Source organism: Silene latifolia, chromosome X, assembly GCF_048544455.1.
Source record: "Silene latifolia isolate original U9 population chromosome X, ASM4854445v1, whole genome shotgun sequence".
NCBI lineage: Eukaryota > Viridiplantae > Streptophyta > Magnoliopsida > Caryophyllales > Caryophyllaceae > Silene > Silene latifolia.
Genome location: NC_133537.1, coordinates 76,659,788 through 76,665,019, shown reverse-complemented (window position 1 = coordinate 76,665,019; position 5,232 = coordinate 76,659,788).

Below are 5,232 nucleotides of genomic sequence, written 5' to 3'. Positions count from 1 at the left end.
TCATCTTCATATTCTTCACCTATAAGAACAACAAAAACACATAAATTAGTCCTAAATTCGAAACCCTAAATAGATAAGACCCGAAACGAAATTGGAGGAAATGAAAATAAAGCTTACTAGTAGATGAGGATTGAAGAGAGGATTCCAAATATATAAGTTTTATGCAAATTGGTGGAGAAATGAAGGATTTATGGTGGTTTTAGGGATTGTAAGGAGGATTTTTGGTAGGTTTTTGGTGTTTGAGAGAAGGAGGAGATAGATTGAGAATGGAGGAAATGAAAATTGAAAGAGGAGACAAATGGAGGGAGGGTGACCGATCCATATGACATTGGGAGGGTGGTCAATTGTTTACATTTTGGGTTTGCTTCGACGGTAATTAGAAATATTTGTCGAACGTGATTTCCGAGTATATTAAAGTTATTAAACACGATTTTACTAAAAGATTAAGTACTCATATGCCCAATATCCAAACTCGTTTACCCAACGACCGTAAGAAATGGGAAAATCCCAATATTACGACTTTTATCAGAAATCTTTTTTATCAAAGTAAAAGGTTTAAATATAGTTTAAATTAGTTTTAAACATTTCTAAACTATCAAAAGTGATTACATTACTTCAAACTAAAATAAAATTATATTTTATCAAATTATTATTATTTCAAATAAATTAATATTAAATTAAAATGGATTAAAATATTACTCTTAAATTATAATAAAGGTCTTCAAATTTACGGGGTGTTACAATCATCCCTTCTTTTAAGAAGTTTCGTCCCCGAAACTTAGAAGAAGGAACATTGTATATATGTAGGTCTTTCTCTTTAAATCAATTAATCAACATCTTCTAAACATGAACTTATGAAAATATACGTGTCCTTTCAATGGAACGGAAATATCCTCGTCGGTCGCCCGAGAACACCAACATTCCAAATCAGAACAAAAATACATTTTTACGCCAACAACTGAGAAAACTAATTATCGGACGTCTCCAATAACGAGCCTTAACACTCATTGACATTAAAACCAGTGGGAAAACATTAAAACATTTTCAAAAACCTTTAATTCGAAACTCTTCAATAAGGATAATGACTCCACTAATCATGACTAAACTCTAACTACGGCTCTTATACAACTAAGCAATGACTACTAACGCGGAGAATATTCCAGGGAAGGAGAGGAACACTCGAAAGGATAGCTAAAACTCACAAGGATTGGATAAAGGAACGGAAAGTACCTCACGAGAAGAGTTCGGGATATTTAGCTAACATAGAAGATTCAGGCTCCCAAGTTTCTTCTTCGACATTTCCACAACGCCAAAGGATACGAACTAGGGGCACCACTTTGTTTCTAAGTTGCTTGTTTGCCCTTTCGAGGATTCAGATCGGCCTTTCTTCTAAAGCCAAGTTAGGTTCCAAATCTGGGATTTCTTCTTGAATAACATGGCTTGGATCACTTATGTACTTCCTCAACTGAGATACATGGAAGACATTATGAACCTTGCTCAAATTCGGGGGCAACTCTAAACGGTAAGCAACGGGACCAATCTTCTCAAGCACACGGAAAGGTCCAATGTATTTGGGACTCAGCTTTCCTTTCACACCAAAACGTTTCACCCCTTTCATAGGTGACACCTTAAGGAATACTCGATCATCAACCTCACAGGCAAGTGGTCGACGACGGGTATCAGCATACGATTTCTCTCGGTCTTGAGCGGCTTTCATACGCTCTCGAATGATCTGAACCTGATTGATGGTCTCAGTCACCAAATCGGGTCCCAACACATGAGCATCCTGGACTTGATCCCAACAGACCGGACTACGGCACTTCCTACCATACAAAGCTTCATAAGGTGACATCTTGATAGAAGTATGATAGCTATTGTTGTAGGAGAATTCAACAAGAGGTAAGCACTTCTCCCAAGAAGTGTGGAAGTCTAAAGCACAAGCACGAAGGAGGTCCTCTAAAGTCTGGATAGTCCTCTCAGTCTTTCCATCTCGTAGCGGCATGAAAAGCGGTACTCATCGGAGCTTACTACCCATGGTTTCTTGCAAAGCGATCCGAAACGGGAACAGAATCTCGGGTCACGATCTGAAACTATATCCTTAGGCACTCCATGGTAGCGTACTATCTCCTTCACGTAGGCACCAGCTAGGACATCTAACCTCCATGTCTCCTTGATAGGTATAAACCTAGCACATTTGGTCAATCAATCTACAACCACCCAAACCGCATCCTTTTCGCTAGCAGTCTTAGGTAAAGCCATCACAAAGTCCATGAAGATGGACTCCCATTTCCAAAGGGGAACATCCAAAGGTTGTAGCAAACCCCGGGTTTCGATGCTCAATCTTCACTTTCGACGGTAAGACACTTGCTAACATACTCTAGGACATCAATCTTCATCCTAGGCCACCAAAACTGTAATCTCAAGTCTTTATACATCTTGTCACCACCAGGATGAATAGAGTAAGGAGAAAGGTGAGCTTCATCAAGGATCTTCTTCCTCAACTCGGCTACTCTCGGAACATACATCCTACCTTGGTAACGAAGGTATCCATCACTATCCACCACACAATCCTTAGCTTGCCCAAGTTGGATTTTTGCATGAATGGACTTGAAAGTAGCATCCTCAGGTAGGCACGTACGGATCTCACGGTAAAAGTCGGGTTCTGCACTCAAGGCACTAAGATAGTCAAAGCCCTTCCCAACAAGGCTTATCCCTAACTTTTGAAATTCCGTGGTAAGTTTATCAGGTAACACACGGATAGTGCTCAAAGAGTGACTAGTCTTCCTACTCAAAGCATCGGCCACCACATTTGCTTTCCCTTCATGATAAATCAACTCGGCATCATAATCATTCACCAACTCTAGCCATCTTCTTTGCCTCATATTCAATTCTTTTTGGGTAAAGATACACCTCAAACTCTTATGATCGGTATAAATGCGGCAATGAACTCCAATAAGGTAATGCCTCCATGTCTTCAAGGCATGTACCACGGCGGCTAATTCAAGATCATGAGTCGGATAGTTTGCCTCGTGAACCCTCCGTTGTCGAGAAGCATAAGCAATAACCCTTCGGTTTTGCATCAAGACACAACCTAGGCTATGCTTTGAAGCATCACAATAAACATCGTAGTCCACACCATCCTCAGGTAAGGTCAACACCGGAGCGGTAGTCAACCTAGTCTTCAACCCTAAGAAGGCATTCTCACACTCATCGGTCCACACATACTTAGACTCCTTCTTCAACAATTGAGTCATCGGTCTAGCTAACTTAGAGAAATCTTTCACGAATCGACGGTAATAACCCGCCAAACCGAGAAAGCTTCGAATCTCAGTCACATTTTTTGGACTCTTCCAATCAACAACGTCCTCAATCTTAGAAGGATCTACCATAACACCATCTTTGGATATGACATGTCCAAGAAAAGTTACTTGATGCAACCAAAATTCACATTTCGAGAACATAGCATACCACTTTTGACGATGTAGAATGTCTAAGATGATATGGAGGTGTAGGGCATGTTCTTCATCATTCTTTGAGAAAATCAAGATATCATCAATGAACACCACCACACACTTATCGAGGTACTCACTAAAGGTACGATTCATTTTATCCATGAAGATAGCCGAAGCATTAGTCAATCCGAAAGGCATCACTTTAAATTCGAAATGACCATATCTCGTGCTGAAAGCAGTGATCCGGGTGATGTCGTCACTCATCCAATCAAACACATTTATAATACTCAACAAACTACTAGTTAGCGGTAAGTCGAGGTCGATCCATGGGACGGTGTGCTTTGGGTTCTAAGTCTATCTATATCAATTTATGCTAGTGTCACAATTTGGTTGGGTTTGTAGTTGTGTCTAGACTAATGCAAACAATAAGGTAAAACAAGTAATAAAATAAAGAGGTGTAAACAAATGATTAAAAGTGCTAGGATATCATGGGGTCATAGAGGATTCATGGTATTGATCATACAAACATGTTTACAACGCTGCAAGCAATTAATGTTGTGGAGGAACCGAGTTGGGTTATGTCTTACGGTTCATAGGAAGAGTTGGGTCCCGGAGCCGAATCGGTTAGATTGTACAACACCTATAAGTCGACTTACTTTCCTCCTATTCAACTTCTATGCATGGTCTAACAAGACTCGAATTGGTTTATGTCTTACAAGTCAAGTTGAGTAGATAAGAGATGGTAAAAATGCAAGGATTCATAGGCTTAGCATTTCATCAAACATAACATGTGCATAAAGTTGACATCACAACAAGCAAGCAATTTAATCATGTGAACATATTAGATTAAGCATGAATCAATCCCATGTTGGTTTCCCTTAATTACCCACTAATCCTAGCTAAGTAACTACTCACTCATCATCATGGGAAACATGTCATTAATGGTGTCAATCATCACAACAAGTATAAACATGATAATAGAATGAAGAAATGAACAATAAAGATTAAAGAGTAAAGTAATTATACCAAACTTGAGGTGATCCAAATAATAATGCAAAGAATAATAGAAGAACTTGATGATTGATGGAAGGTTGTCAATCTCCCAATAATAACCCAATAATCTTCAATTACCCAAAAGTAGCAAACTTGAATAATAAACTTGAACAATAATTAAGGAGAGATTAATGTGAGATTTGTGGAAAGATTAAAGAGTAATCTAATCTAATCTACTCCTAATCTAATCTAAGAGAGGATTTTTCTAGCTAAAAAGATTGTGTATTCTAATCTAATAAAACTTGATTCTAATCTAATAAAACTTGATAAAAGGATCCCTTTTGATTATTTACAAATGGGGTATTTATAGTGGAAATTAGGTGGATGCATTAGGGTTAACTAAGGGCTAAACTAGTAATTACACTTTTGAGTTTAGAGCAGGGAGGAGCCGGTATTTTTCGGAGGAAGGGAGTCTTTCACGGAGCTTGAAGAACACGAAAATCGTTGGAAAGGAATCCGAGCGGATTAGTGTCGGGACGGGCGGATTGTAGCAAGGGAATCCGAGCGGATTTGGAGCAAGACGCTCGGGCAAAAAAAGAGAGGGAATCCGAGCGGATTTGGAGCAATCCGAGCGGATTTGGGAGGACGAGCGTCTTCAGCGCGGGACGCGCGGATTCCTGTACAGCTTCTTTGTTTGAGCTCGGATTGTAAAACGGACGTCATTTTCTCATCCGGACTCCTATTGGAGTGATTCAAAAGCCTAGATCGCTTGTTTTTTCGACGCTGT